Source organism: Chlorocebus sabaeus, chromosome 19 (assembly GCF_047675955.1).
Source record: "Chlorocebus sabaeus isolate Y175 chromosome 19, mChlSab1.0.hap1, whole genome shotgun sequence".
Lineage (NCBI taxonomy): Eukaryota > Metazoa > Chordata > Mammalia > Primates > Cercopithecidae > Chlorocebus > Chlorocebus sabaeus.
Window position 1 is genome coordinate 18,482,023 of NC_132922.1, and position 16,286 is coordinate 18,498,308.

Here is a 16,286-nt window from a genome sequence, read left to right on the forward strand (position 1 = left end):
CTTGATCGTTGGGACACTCATATTAGTCATTGCTTCCCAGTGCATTTTAAAATGGTCCATTTCCGGGGGGCTGTGCCTGAGATGTATTTTATGTCCCAGCAACACAGCACTGAGCATGGCATGCCATTGCTTACCGAATGGTACAACCGAAGACTGGGTGATTCTGTTTATCTGTTCTTACTCCAAGAGGCTCAACAACACGCTCTATGGAAGCATAATCCTTCAGTTGCACTCATATATCCTTTCAGTAATTTTTCACTCCCTCAGCCAAGAGCTTCTCCATCTGGGTTTCTGCAAGACCAATTTCGAACCCATGGAGCAATGATTGGTAACACCAACCCCACTAAGCTCACACCCCCAGCTGCGGAAGCAAACTTCATCTTATGGCGAGTCTACTTCACCACTACAGGCAGGGCAGCATGTTAGGTTATAGGTTGGTCTTCGGTGTCAGAGAGATCCAGCTCTTGGTGTGTCTTGTGAATAATTTACTGAACTGAGACTCACATTCTTCATCTGTGTAATGAATATAAGCGAACTAATTATGCCTCAAAGCAATTGTGATGCTTCAAGGAGGCAACATGGAGAAGTGCCCATATAGTATCCAATTCTCCGTTTATATCAATTATCCTTTTGATTCTTATAACTTAAGCAGCTGCTTATTAAGTACAGTCGTATGTGGCATAATGACATTTTTGGTCAATGATGGACCGCATATATGACGGTGGTCCCATAAGATTATAAGAAAGCTGAAAATGTCCTTTTGCCTAGTAATTTCATGGCTGTAGTAGTATCAGCGCAGTACATTACTTATGTGTCTGTGGTGAGGCTGGTGTAAACAAACCTACTGTGCTGCATCATTAGATTAAAACAGATTTTTTTGGTTAAAATTTTAAAGTAAAATGCTATACAAATGAAAGACTAGCCACAGTGATGGAATTTTGAGAGAGAGATAAAACTAAGAGTCCACAAGGATTTGGAGAAATGTCTGCTCACATATGCTACTACATGAGCACGAATTGGCATGGTGATTTTGAAAAACATTTGCCATTATTCATGACAATAAAAGATATGTTCCCTTCTAATAATCTACTTCAAAGAAATGAGTGTCAGTAGTGTTCCAAAACCATTGACGAAAATACTCAAAGCACCATTACTTATCGTAGCCACAATTATTAAAAAAAAGAAATTCTTCTTCTTTTTTCCTGCCTCAGGTTTATTTGTACAAATAGCACATGGTGACCCCAGTCCCATTGCAGATGGCAGCCCGAGGGCGGGGTCGCACCAGTCCTTCTGTCCTCAGGCACTTTTGAGAGCCCGAGCTGGAACTGAAGCTGGAGCTGCAGCCTGGGTCTTGGTTTGATCCTTGGCCTTGGCCTTTGGCCAGCACAGCCTGAGCCCCTTAGCAATGCGGGCATGAGCACACTTCCCAAGCTTGGGATGGGCAATGTAGGCAAGTCAGTCGAGCTTACGGCTGACACCCTTTGGGATCTTGGACTTAACCTCCTTGGGCTTTACAAAGGCCTCGATAGCCTCGGCACATGCACTCATGGCTTTGGGATTGTTGGTCTGCACCTTCTTTAGGCCCTTCTTCATGTGCTTCTTGGCAAAGCGCATGTCCCTCAGGACCTTGGCGTCCACCCCCTTAAGAGATTCATATCTTTTGATCAGGGTTTCTTGATACCATTTCTGGGCCATTTTCGGGACTGGCTGTGGGTGGTGTGATCTGCACCTTAAGCTGTGCCACCCAAAGCGCCTAGAATCGGAAGGAGGAAAGAATTATGTCCATCAATAGTAGAGTGGTTACATTATAATATGTGACTACAGTGGAATACTATGCAACAAGGAAATGAAAGAACTATAGTTACACTTAACTACTTGAATGAATTTCAAAATCATGACATGAGCAAAACAGCCAGACACGAAGAAATACATATTAACTTATTCTATGCATAATAGCCCAGATCTCTGCAGAAGTCTAAACAATTCATTAGCAATCAGAGCAGTGACCTTAAGGAAGAAGTAGACTTAATGGTGTCAGAGAAATTTCAGGGAGGAACCAGGTCTGTCTTCAGGGAACATGTCTTCACAGGGGAGCTCTATCTCACCCTCTCTGATGTTTTCTTCTGGACCTTGATGTTGATTGTGGGCCTCTAATAAAGAAGGTGCTGGAGATGCCTAGGTAGTCAGAGGGGGTCTCATGAGGAAAAGCAAATGATAGGCAGCATCAAACTCAGAGTTCTGGGTCTAATGAAGTGCCCCAGACTAGATAGAGGGTGCCGTACCCACTTAGTTTTATATCTCATTTTGTAAAATGAGGATCCTCCAAAGATCAAAGTCCTCAAAGTTCAGAGGGCGATTACCAGCTTCCCCTTGGCATGCAGCAGAAGAACTTTTTCTCTAAGTTCAAGTAAATGCCTGTAAGAGAGCTGTGTCCCAGAGTCCTTTCTTTACAGATGATACTCAGTGCCCAGCCCTACATCCCCTTGTGCATAACCCCAAGGAGTGCTGATGAATCCAAACCAAAGGTTTGCATGTTTCACTGGGCAGAGGAGAGCAGGCGTACTGCAAAGTACCCTTATGAACACAGCACCCTTTTAGCCCCTAGAGACAGTTCTTACCATTGTGCCAAGCAACTTTGAAAAGAGCAAACCAGACCTCACACATATTTTCATTTTGTTTCTGATTTCATATCCCCTCATTTAGCCCCTCAAGCAGCAGGGATAACCTGAAGGCCCTTGGGAACCCTTTCCCATCAGATGCTACCTGGAATCATTCCCTATCTGGAGGGTCGTCCTCTTTGCTGAGGCTCCCCAGAAACAAGTCTTTAGAAACAAAAACATCAGTACAAGTGATTAGAAAGAGTGACTCACCCACTCCTCCTCCTGCAGCTGAAGCCATGCTGCCTCACACATGATCCCCTGGTCTTTGCTGTGCGTTGACAAATCTTCCTACAGCCTCTCTGGCCAGAGTCCTATACCAGCAAAATCACTTTCTCTCGGGAGACCCCTAATCCTCCTTCCCAGCAGGATCCCAGAATCAGGTTTCTATACACTCAAGCAACACGTTTGTTCCTCGTGAAGTAACTTCATGGTACTTACCGCATTTGTTGCCATGCGATGTTAGCTACAGTCATACAGAGGAAAACGTTGTGAGGAGCAGATTCTGCTGTGTACTTCCCACAGATCTGTTATTCCCTTGACAATGTTAGAAAACCAGAAGCGGTAGGGTGGTTGAGCCATAGGTCAACATCCTCCAAAACTGTGAGGATGCCTATGGAAAAATAAGATGTTTATTCACAGAATTTACCTTTAATGCTGATTTAATAGGCAAACACACAATGCTTAACCCAAGGAGGAAAACGTGTTGAAGAAAATGCCTCCACATTACAGCCAATAATGGATGCTGTCCTTTAAAAACCTCCCAGTGTATCACGTATTAGTTGGGAAGACACTCCCACTGAATTTTACTCCCACAAAGAGAATTGTATATGTTGTGCATAATGTGCATTGTCAGATTTTCATATCAAAATTAATTGAGAAGAAATCAGGAAAGCAAAATATCTTTAAATCTGCACATCTTGTACATGTATCTCTGAACTTAAAGTAGAAATTGAATTTTAAAATAAATTGCCAGAGTAGGCGAATCTAGAAAAACATAAAGTAGATGAGTGGCTGCCTAGGGCCACGGGTGTGTGGGTTGGGGAAAAGAAAGAACTGACTACTAATGGCTGTTGGGTTTCTTTGAAGGGGTAATGAAAACATTCTAAAATTAGATTGTAATAATGATTACACAATCCTGTAAATATTATAAAAACACTAAATCACCCTTATTAAATAGGTGAATTATTTTGCATGTCAACTATGTCTCAAGAAAGCTGTTTTTTAAAAAAATATACTTATGGTGAGTTGGGCGCGGTGGCTCACGCCTGTAATCCCAGCATTTTGGGAGGCTAAAGTGAGTGGATCACCTGAGGTCAGGAGTTCGAGATGGAATATTTAGCAAGTCCATGTTGGCTGGCAAATACAACATTATTTTTTCAAGAAGAAAAGGTTGCTACTGAGAAATATGCTCACTACCAGACAGTTTGTAAGTGACGCTCTCATTTTTCACTACCATCATCCAACTGGCCTCAATTGGTCATAAACTCCAGTGACTGGTTGCTAGGGTCCATGATCCATTAAGACCTGATGGACGACGGCAATCAAATATGATATTCCCTTGATATTCCCCCCCCCCAAAAAAAAATTGTATTTGTCTTCTATAATGTACATGGTCAGATTTTTATATCTTCATTTCATTAATAAGACAAGAGGACCCAGAAAAAACATTTCGCTTCCAGACAAAGAAATGCATCTTACCAAGTCGGATGACATCTTGTCCTCCAGACCACCAAATGGACCCTCACCAAGATCTTCTACAAAATCTAGGAGAACAGAGAGTGACAGTCAGTGCATTGGTGCTGCTGAGGAATCCCACTGGGAGCCTTGGGGGATGCAAAGAAATGCATCTTACAATGTCTGATATCATCTCCTCCAGACTTTTAACTGAACCCTGCTCCAGGTCTTCATCAGAACCTAGGAGAACATAGAGTGACAGTCAGTGCATTGGTGCTACTGAGGAATCCTGCAAGGAGACTTGGGGGCTGTGGGTCAGGGCTGGAGTGTATGGAGGGGGGAGGTTGACAAGCATGGACTGAGATGCTGCTGGACCATTCTCCTTGGTGTCGAAGGCAGGCAAAAGAGAGGGGCAGTAAGAAATGAAAGATCCTAGGCTTTCTAGCTAGGGCAACCTCATCAATGTGAAATAGTCACCTTAAGAACAGTTTAATACAGAAAAGCACTGTACTATAGAAACAGGAAGTACATTCGTGGCTGCCTAGACCCAGGGGTGTGGGAGTTGGGAAAAACAAGGAGTGACTACTGGTGGGGTTTCTTTGAGGGGGAATAAAGAGGTTCTAAGATTAGATTGTAACAATGGTTGCAAAACCCTGTAAATATAGTAAAAACGCTGAATCACCTACTTTAAATGGGTGAATTGTCTTGCATGTCAACTACTAAATAAAGCTGTTTTTTAAAAAAATGCGTATGTTGGTGGTACTGGGCTGTAGATGTTTCCTGCAATAAGAAAAAAAAAAAAAACAAAAAGGAAACACCATGAGGATCAGATGATGCTGGGTTCTGTTGGTAAAGGCCTTTTATTCACTTGGTGAAATAAAAAACCAAAGGTCACATACTGATCAAGTCACTGGTCCCCAAAATAAAGCATAGATGATGCTTGTGAAAAATGCATTGGGTTTTTTGGGAATATTTAGCAAGTGTCCTTGTTGGCTGGCAAATACAAAATTATTTTTCAAGGATAGAGGGTTGCTACTGAGACACATACTCACTACCAGACAGTTTGTAAGTGGTGTCGTCCTTTCCCATCGTAAATCAGGCCTCCATTGGTCATAACCTCCTGTGACCAGTCGCTAGAGTCCATGACCAACTGAGGCCTGATTCATGATGGCAGTCAAACATGATATTCACTTGATATTCTAGAATCCCCAGGAAAAAAAAATTCTCTTCCAGAGAAAGAACATGTTAACAAGTTCTGATATATTCTCCACACAGCCATGTGTAGACTCCTACAGATCTTCAACAGGACCTAGGAGAACATAGAGTGACGGTCAGTGCATTGCTGCTGCTGAGGAATCCCACAAGGAGCCTTTGGGGATGTGCACCGGGGCTAGAGTGTTTGAAGGTGGGCGATGGACAAGCATGGGCTGAGATGCTGCTGGACCATTCTCCTTGGTGTCGAAGTCAGGCAAAGGAGAGGGGCAGAAAGAATTGAAAGAGCCTTGGCTTTCTAGCTAGGGCAACCTCATCAATGTGAAATAGTCACCTTAAGAACCGGTTAATACAGAAAGGCACTGTATGGTTCAGCGACAGCATCTCATCACACCTCCTCCCCATTTGAAGGTCCAGGCAAATCCCCAGTTTTATGAAATGTTACAAGATCATTTCACTTCTGTGGATCTACATACCCTGCCACCATGTTTATCATCTACCTTGTTGTATTTTTCAAGTTGTAGTAAAGCACATATCTTTATCATTTTAATTATGAAGTGTGCATTTTAATGAGATTACATTCCATGAGTTACATTCAGGATGCTGTGTCAATAATCAGAAAAATCTTAATTCATAATCTAAGCTTCACCTTGGGCAATGAGAGAAAAACAGCAGTGTAACATAGAACAGATGATAAATAAATAATGATGGCAGAATACAATAGAATAGAAAACAGGAAGTCCAGAAAATATCAACAAAACCAAAAGCCGGTTCTTTGAAAAGATCAGTAACATTGATAAACGTCTACCTTGGCTACCCACAAAGGAAAGAAAGAAGTCACAGTATACTAATAATATTAGTTTAAGAGGAGTCAAATCAAAAAATAGTAAATAATAAAGGAATATTCTGAACACATCTGTGCTCACAATTGGATACAGTAGATGAAATGAACGAATTTATAAAATCTATTTTAGAAGACCAAAAGTCTCCTCAGGAGAAATAGATCATCTGAATAGGTCTATAATTATTTTAGAATTTTAGATATTCAATCAATGATTAATATCTTTTCAAAAAACTAAAACACTATATTCAGATGATTTCACTGGTAAATTCTACCAAAAACAAAGAAAATTATAGTCTTACCATACAAGCAAGTAATCATAATCCGAAGTATTTCCTCAGTAACATTTTAAAAATTATGTTTCCAAACAAGACACAAGAAGGTTTCTAATAGCTGTATTCATAATTGACCAAACTGAAAGCAATGTGTAAGTATTTGAGATATCCTTTACTATCAAAAGTGAACCCAGCCTGGGCAGAATGGTGAAATCCCTTCTCTACAATAATAATAATAATAATTAACTTGGTCTAGTGGCATGTGACTTATGGCCAGCTACTTGGGAGGCTGAGGTGGAAGGATCACCTCAACCTGGGCAAGTCAAGAACGCAGTGAGCTGTGATCGCACCAGTGCACTCCTGGGTGACAAAGGAGACCTTTTCACAAAAAAATAAAATACTAAAAAAAAAGACCTGAACTCTAAGTGGTCAGTGTTACTTTACTTGTGTATTTGTATCACCCACTATTGATTTCATGCATCAATTGGCACAAATGAAATAAATGAAGAACATGACACAGCATTTACCGAGTTTCTCTAATATGGGGCACTGAATGAATACACTGGAATTATTTGCTTAAGTGAACTGAATGATTTAATTTCCACACTACCTTTATTTCCTACAGGCCAAATTTTGTTCCGTCTCCATAGTTTTGTTGTCCAGCGCTTGGGGCAGGCGGCCAAACCTGCAAGGTTGAGCAGAGTTCTTACAGATTCTTAGAAATGTAGGATAATAAAGACAGTGCTTGACATTGTTGCTGGCAGAGGACAGCAGAGAAATTAGTAAAAGCTTATTCCCAGATGAAACTTTTGATCCCAGTTTTTACCATCAGCTTTTCGACTCTACCTGAATTACATTTGGGTTCCAGGAGGATTTTGCAAGGTTCATTGCACTTAAAACGGACTGTTTGTGCAGGCAGATACCTTTATTTAGATGAGACATTATAGAAAAGCAGCATATCTAACTCACCAAGAATGGCCTAGGATCAAATGCTACTTAGAATCTGCACATACCTGGGAGAGTGAAATGAACCCCTCTGTGCCTCAGTTCCCTATTCTGAGATGGGGGAATGTTAGTAGATCTAAAAACACTGAATCACCTACTTTAAATGGGTACATTGTTTTGCATGTCAACTACGTTTAAATAAAGCTGTTAAAAAAAAAAAAAGAATACGTACAGAGGTGACACTGGGCGTTCGACTTTCTCTGCAATAAGAGAAAAAAGCAAAACAGTATCAGGTAACTGGCCCCGAAAGAAAGCATAGAGGATGCTTGTGGAAAATGCAGTGAGTTTTATTTGGGGAATATTTAGCAAGTGTCCATGTTGGCTGGCAAATACAAAACTATTTTTCAGGGAGAAAAGGTTGCTACTGAGAGATACACTCACTACCAAACAGTTTGTAAGTGATGCCGTCCTTTGACTGCCATCGTCAATCAGGCCTCAGTTGGTCATAACCTCTAGTGACCCCAGAAAAAACAAAATAAATTTCTCTTTCAGAGAAAGAAATATGTCTTACAAGTTCTGATCTCATATTCTCCTCCACGGCGCTCTGTGCAGAATCCTCAAGATGTTCATCAGAATCTAGGAGAACACAGAGTGACGGTGAGTGCATTGGTGTTGCTGAGGAATCCCATAAGGAACCTTGGGGTGTATGGAGTGTATGCAAGTGGGCGGTTGACAACATGGGCTGAGATGCTGCCGGACCATTCTCCTTGGTGTCGAAGGCAGACAAAGGAGAGGGGCAGAAAGAATTGAAAGAGCCTTGGCTGTCTAGCTAGGACAACCTCATCGATGTGAAATAGTCACCTTAAGAACAGTTTAATACAGAAAGGCACTGTATGGTTCAGCGACAGCATCTCATCACACCTCCTCCCCATTTGAAGGTCCAGGCAAATCCCCAGTTATATGAAATGTTACAAGATCATTTCACTTCTGTGGATCTACATACCCTGCCACCATGTTTATCATCTACCCTGTTGTATTTTTCAAGTTGTAGTAAAGCACACATCTTTATCATTTTAATTATGAAGTGTGCATTTTAATGAGATTACATTCAATGAGTTACATTCAGGATGCTGTGTCAATAATCAGAAAAATCTTAATTCATAATCTAAGCTTCACCTTGGGCAATGAGAGAAAAACAGCAGTGTAACATAGAACAGATGATAAATAAATAATGATGGCAGAATACAATAGAATAGAGAACAGGAAGTCCAGAAAATATCAACAAAACCAAAAGCCGGTTCTTTGAAAAGATCAGTAACATTGATAAACGTCTACCTTGGCTACCCAAAAAGGAAAGAAAGAAGTCACAGTATACTAATAATATTAGTTTAAGAGGAGTCAAATCAAAAAATAGTAAATAATAAAGGAATATTCTGAACACATCTGTGCTCACAACTGGATACAGTAGATGAAATGAGCTAATTTATAAAATCTATTATAGAAGACCAAAAGTCTCCTCAGGAGAAATAGATCATCTGAATAGGCCTATATTTATTTTAAAATTTTAGATATTCAATCAATGATTAATATCTTTTCAAAAAACTAAAACACTATATTCAGATGATTTCACTGGTAAATTCTACCAAAATTCTTACAAAGAAAAATATAGTCTTACCATACAAGCAAGTAATCATAATCCGAAGTATTTCCTCAGTTACATTTTAAAAATTATGTTTCCAAACAAGACACAGGAAGGTTTCTAATAGCTGTATTCATAATTGGCCAAACTGAAAGCAAATGTCTAAATATTTGAGATGTCCTTTACTATCAAAAGTGAACCCAGCCTGGGCAGAATGGTGAAATCCCTTCTCTACAATAATAATAATAATAATTAACTTGGTATAGTGGCATGTGACTTATGGCCAGCTACTTGGGAGGCTGAGGTGGAAGGATCACCTCAACCTGGGGAAGTCAAGATCGCAGTGAGCTGTGATCGCACCAGTGCACTCCTGGGTGACAAAGGAGACCTTTTCACAAAAAAATAAAATACTAAAGAAAACAACTGAAATCTAAGTGGTCAGTGTTACTTTACTTGTGTATTTGTATCACCCACCATTGATTTCATGCATCAATTGGCACAAATGAAATAAATGAAGAACATGACACAGCATTTACCGAGTTTCTCTAATATGGGGCACTGAATGAATAAACTGGAATTATTTGCTTAAGTGAACCTAATGATTTAATTTCCACATTATCTTTATTTCCTAACTGCCAAAGTTTGTTCCATTTCCATAGTTTTGTTGTCCAGCACTTGGGACGGGTGGACAAACCTGCAAGGTAGAGCAGATTTCTTATAGATTCTTGGAAATGTATTATGATAAAGACAGTGCTGGACATTGTTGCTGGCGGAGGACAGCAGAGAAATTAGTAAAAACTTATTCTCAGATGAAACTTTTGATCCCAGTTTTTACCGTCGGCTTTTCAACTCTACATTAGATTTGGGTTCTGGGAGGATTTTGCAAGGGTCATTGCACTTAAAACAGACTGTATGTGCAGGCAGATTCCTTTATTAAGATGAGACAATATAGAAAAGCAGCAGATCCAAGTCACCAAGAATGGCCTGGGATCAAATGCTACTTAGAATCTGCACATACCTGGGAGAGTGAAATGAACCCCTCTGTGCCTCAGTTCCCTATTCTGAGATGGGGGAATGTTAGTAGATCTAAAAACGCTGAATCACCTACTTTAAATGGGTACATGGTTTTGCATGTCAACTACCTTTCAATAAAGCTGTTAAATAAAAAAAATAATACGTACAGAGGTGACACTGGGTGTTCGACTTTCTCTGCAATAAGAGAAAAAAACAAAACAAAACAGTGATCAGGTAACTGGTCCCGAAAGAAAGCATAGAGGATGCTTGTGGAAAATGCACTGGGTTTTTTTGGGGGGGAATATTTAGCAAGTGTCCATGTTGGCTGGCAAATACAAAACTATTTTTCAGGGAGTAAAGGTTGCTACTGAGAAATACACTCACTACCAAACAGTTTGTAAGTGACGCCGTCCTTTGACTGCCATCGTCAATCAGGCCTCAGTTGGTCATAACCTCTAGTGACCCCAGAAAAAACAAAAAACATTTTTCTTCCAGAGAAAGAAATATGTCTTACAAGTTCTGATCTCATATTCTCCTCCACGCCACTCTGAGCAGATTCCTGCAGATCTTCATCGGAATCTAGGAGAACACAGAGTGATGGTCAGTGCATTGGTGTTGCTGAGGAATCCCACAAGGAACCCTGGGGTGTATGGAGTGTATGCAAGTGGGCGGTTGACAAGCATGGGCTGAGATGCTGCTGGACCATTCTCCTTGGTGTCGAAGGCAGGCAAAGGAGAGGGGCAGAAAGAATTGAAAGAGCCTTGGCTTTCTAGCTAGGGCAACCTCATCAATGTGAAATAGTCACCTTAAGAACCGGTTAATACAGAAAGGCACTGTATGGTTCAGCGACAGCATCTCATCACACCTCCTCCCCATTTGAAGGTCCAGGCAAATCCCCAGTTTTATGAAATGTTACAAGATCATTTCACTTCTGTGGATCTACATACCCTGCCACCATGTTTATCATCTACCTTGTTGTATTTTTCAAGTTGTAGTAAAGCACATATCTTTATCATTTTAATTATGAAGTGTGCATTTTAATGAGATTACATTCCATGAGTTACATTCAGGATGCTGTGTCAATAATCAGAAAAATCTTAATTCATAATCTAAGCTTCACCTTGGGCAATGAGAGAAAAACAGCAGTGTAACATAGAACAGATGATAAATAAATAATGATGGCAGAATACAATAGAATAGAAAACAGGAAGTCCAGAAAATATCAACAAAACCAAAAGCCGGTTCTTTGAAAAGATCAGTAACATTGATAAACGTCTACCTTGGCTACCCACAAAGGAAAGAAAGAAGTCACAGTATACTAATAATATTAGTTTAAGAGGAGTCAAATCAAAAAATAGTAAATAATAAAGGAATATTCTGAACACATCTGTGCTCACAATTGGATACAGTAGATGAAATGAACGAATTTATAAAATCTATTTTAGAAGACCAAAAGTCTCCTCAGGAGAAATAGATCATCTGAATAGGTCTATAATTATTTTAGAATTTTAGATATTCAATCAATGATTAATATCTTTTCAAAAAACTAAAACACTATATTCAGATGATTTCACTGGTAAATTCTACCAAAAACAAAGAAAATTATAGTCTTACCATACAAGCAAGTAATCATAATCCGAAGTATTTCCTCAGTAACATTTTAAAAATTATGTTTCCAAACAAGACACAAGAAGGTTTCTAATAGCTGTATTCATAATTGACCAAACTGAAAGCAATGTGTAAGTATTTGAGATATCCTTTACTATCAAAAGTGAACCCAGCCTGGGCAGAATGGTGAAATCCCTTCTCTACAATAATAATAATAATAATTAACTTGGTCTAGTGGCATGTGACTTATGGCCAGCTACTTGGGAGGCTGAGGTGGAAGGATCACCTCAACCTGGGCAAGTCAAGATCGCAGTGAGCTGCGATCGCACCAGTGCACTCCTGGGCGACAAAGGAGACCTTTTCACAAAAAAATAAAATACTAAAAAAAAAGACCTGAACTCTAAGTGGTCAGTGTTACTTTACTTGTGTATTTGTATCACCCACTATTGATTTCATGCATCAATTGGCACAAATGAAATAAATGAAGAACATGACACAGCATTTACCGAGTTTCTCTAATATGGGGCACTGAATGAATACACTGGAATTATTTGCTTAAGTGAACTGAATGATTTAATTTCCACACTACCTTTATTTCCTGCAGGCCAAATTTTGTTCCGTCTCCATAGTTTTGTTGTCCAGCGCTTGGGGCAGGCGGCCAAACCTGCAAGGTAGAGCAGAGTTCTTACAGATTCTTAGAAATGTATTATAATAAAGACAGTGCTTGACATTGTTGCTGGCAGAGGAGAGCAGAGAAATTAGTGAAAGCTTATTCCCAGATGAAACTTTTGATCCCAGTTTTTACCATCAGCTTTTCGACTCTACCTGAATTACATTTGGGTTCCAGGAGGATTTTGCAAGGTTCATTGCACTTAAAACGGACTGTTTGTGCAGGCAGATACCTTTATTTAGATGAGACATTATAGAAAAGCAGCAGATCCAAGTCACCAAGAATGGCCTGGGATCAAATGCTACTTAGAATCTGCACATACCTGGGAGAGTGAAATGAACCCCTCTGTGCCTCAGTTCCCTATTCTGAGATGAGGGAATGTTAGTAGATCTAAAAACGCTGAATCACCTACTTTAAATGGGTACATGGTTTTGCATGTCAACTACGTTTAAATAAAGCTGTTAAATAAAAAAGAATACGTACAGAGGTGACACTGGGTGTTCGACTTTCTCTGCAATAAGAGAAAAAAAACAAAACAAAACAGTGATCAGGTAACTGGTCCCGAAAGAAAGCATAGAGGATGCTTGTGGAAAATGCACTGGGTTTTTTTGGGGGGGAATATTTAGCAAGTGTCCATGTTGGCTGGCAAATACAATACTATTTTTCAGGGAGAAAAGGTTGCTACTGAGAAATACACTCACTACCAAACAGTTTGTAAGTGACGCCGTCCTTTGACTGCCATCGTCAATAAGGCCTCAGTTGGTCATAACCTGTAGGGACCAGTCGCTAGAGTCCATGACCAACTGAAGCCTGATCCATGATGGCAGTCAAAAATGATATTTACTTGATAGTCTAGAAGCCCCAGAAAAAACAAAAAACAAATCAAAAAAAAATTTATCTTCCTGAGAAAGAAATACGTCTTACAATTTCTGATTTCATATTCTCCACCACCCCACGTGCAGGCTCCTGCCGATCTTCATCAGAGTCTAGGAGAACATAGAGTGATGGTCAGTGCATTGGTGTTGCTGAGGAATCCCACAAGGAACCTTGGGGGATGTGGACCAGGGCTGGAGTGTATGGAGGGGGGTGGTTGAAGCATGGACTGAGCTGCTGCTGGACCATTCTCCTTGGTGTCGTAGGATTTGCTTAAGTGAACTTAATGATTTAATTTCCACACTACCTTGATTTCCTACAGGCCAAATTTTGTTCCGTCTCCATAGTTTTGTTGTCCAGCGCTTGGGACGGCGGCCAAATCTGCAAGGTAGAGCAGACTTCTTAGAATCTACGAAATGTATTATAATAAAGACAGTGCTTGACATGTCGCTGGCAGAGAACAGCAGAGAAATTAGTGAAAACTTATTCCCAGATGAAACTTTTGATCCCAGTTTTTACCGTCTGCTTTTCAACTCTACCTGAATTAGATTTGGGTTCCAGGCGGATTTTGCAAGGTTCATTGCACTTAAAATGGACTGTTGGTGCAGGCAGATACCTTTATTTAGATGAGACAATATAGAAAAGCAGCAGATCCAAGTCACCAAGAATGGCCTGGGTTCAAATCCTACTTAGAATCTGCACATAGCTGAGAGAGTGAAATGAACCCCTCTGTGCCTCAGTTCCCTATTCTGAGATGTGGGAATGTTAGTAGATCTATGCTATAGACCTACTAAGATCTATTGGGCTAAAAATGATGAGATACAGATAAAGGCTTAAGAAGACTCATGCTTTGTAAATGCCCAGAAGTGTTCAATCATTCAATGTCTGGAAGAATAGTCCAGACACTTGGTAGTGGTTGCATACAGAGAGGGAGCGTGTATGCCTCCCAGGCAGGGAAGGGTGGAAAGTGACTTCACTGTTTCCATGGGCATGATGCTTTCCGGCTCATGAAAGAGATCTGTCATTTCCTTGATCCCCAAATTATCCCCGAGGGACGGGCAGAGCAGGGGCTACAACCCGTATTTTCCAAGTCAATGAATTAAAACTTAAGACGTTTTGAGTGACTTGCCCAGAGTTACCACAGTGAGGCATGAAGATCTGGGGCAAAAATGTAGTTATTTCCCTGGGGACAGAGGTCCCTCAACACCTGAGTCCTCTAGATCATGCCTTGGACCCTGAACTGAGAGCTCTTCTCACAAGCTTTGTCAAATCCTGCTGCCCCAATATTTCTATGGGATGGTTGATGCCCTGGAGAGGTGGCAGGTGGCTTACTGCATTTACTCACCTGCTCTATTATCCCTGTGTTGTCACTTTGATTAGCGTTATGACCCATCAGACAAACACATAAATTCTCTCAGTTGCGATGCACAGTCTGAGATTTTACCTAAATCCACTCTTTCCACCCATCAGGTGATTCTCATCTGCTGGCCTGGAGGTGGCCTGCCATGTAAGAGGACACACAGCACACCGTGGAGCTGCTGCGTGCCCCAGTCCTGTGCACACTCACGCCTTGCTTCTGCTTTCCCAGCTCCGACAATCCCAAGTCTGGCTTCCAAAGCAATCCTGTACTTCCCTCTCAGTTCTCAGACTTGCCTGAACTGTTCTACGTTTTAATCACTGTTGTAGTGACCACGACTGAACTGTGACATTTGACATATCATAGTATATTGTTATCCATTGATAGATTTAACAGCATATAACTTCATTTTTCAGACTTTTAGGAACATTTCTGGGCTAGGCGTGCTGGCTCGTGGCTGTAATCCTGACATTTTTGGAAGCTAAGGCAGGAGGATTGCTTGAGGTCAGAAGTTTGAGAGCAGCCTGGGCAACATCGTGAGGCCTCTTCTCTACAAAACATATTTTAAAAATTAGCCAAGTGTGGTGGTGAGCTCTGGTATACCTAGCTCCATGGAAGACTGATGTGGGAGGATCGTTTGAGCCAAGGAGTTTGAGGCTGCGGTGAGCTATGATCGTGCTACTGCACTCTAGCCTGGGTGACAAAGCAAGACCCTGTCTCTTAAAAAGAAAAAGCATTACTGAGTTACAAGTATCTCCATCTTATTTCTCATTATCTAATGTTACTGTTTTAATCCTGAGGCTTAACTACTTTAATAAACTAAAGGAAAGATTTTTTAAAAAGATAGTATCCAAAGCAGCCCATATGTACCTTTTAATAAATTCTAGTTTTATATGCCCTATGTCTAGAATTTACATCCTTGATCTGACTCTTATTTTTTCAAACTTCAAAAAACTCAATTTATACTTAGAACCAGACTTCTCATGTGACACAAGTAAAATTCCCATATAACACCTAACTTAAAACATTGAGAGGATCAAATAATACGTAAGAGCCGTCTATATACTACATAATGTACAATCAATTACAAAGCAAAACTTTCTCAAATTAACTCAAAGGTCAAAAGTAAACAGTTAACATCCTTTAGAAAACCACAACAAAATAATATTTTGAGAAAATACGTACTTCGGCTACCCACTGAAGTTAAGGAGAGAACAGTCCCATCATCAAGAATTCCCCAGCGTTGTTTTTTGTTTGTTTTTATAATCACACATTATTCCCCCTGCTTTCTTTTGTGTATATTACTGCGTGTTCTCCCTTTTTCCTTTTCTGTGTAACCTATCTTGGGAATCAGTCGGTAGCAGTAAAAAGACATCTTACCCTTGTTTACAGCTCCGTAGTTCTCCTTTAGGCGGAAGCACCAGTTCATTTTACTAGGCCCTTACTAGACATTTCAGTTATTTCCCATATTGAGCTACGGAAAACAATGCGGCAAGGACTTTCTGCATAGGTTGTTTC

At 40.4% G+C, this 16,286-nt stretch overlaps 1 long non-coding RNA gene across 1 annotated transcript; it reads right to left on the reverse strand.

The window, feature by feature from the left end:
• Positions 1 to 839: 839 nt before the first annotated feature.
• LOC103223209 (uncharacterized) lies at positions 840 to 6,472 on the reverse strand. Its single transcript, XR_005243498.2, has 4 exons — positions 4,513 to 6,472; positions 4,359 to 4,423; positions 2,008 to 3,270; positions 840 to 1,753 (listed from the first exon to the last, which is right to left on the reverse strand). It is a non-coding gene; the product is annotated as an uncharacterized lncRNA (long non-coding RNA).
• Between the last annotated feature and the right edge of the window lie 9,814 nt (positions 6,473 to 16,286).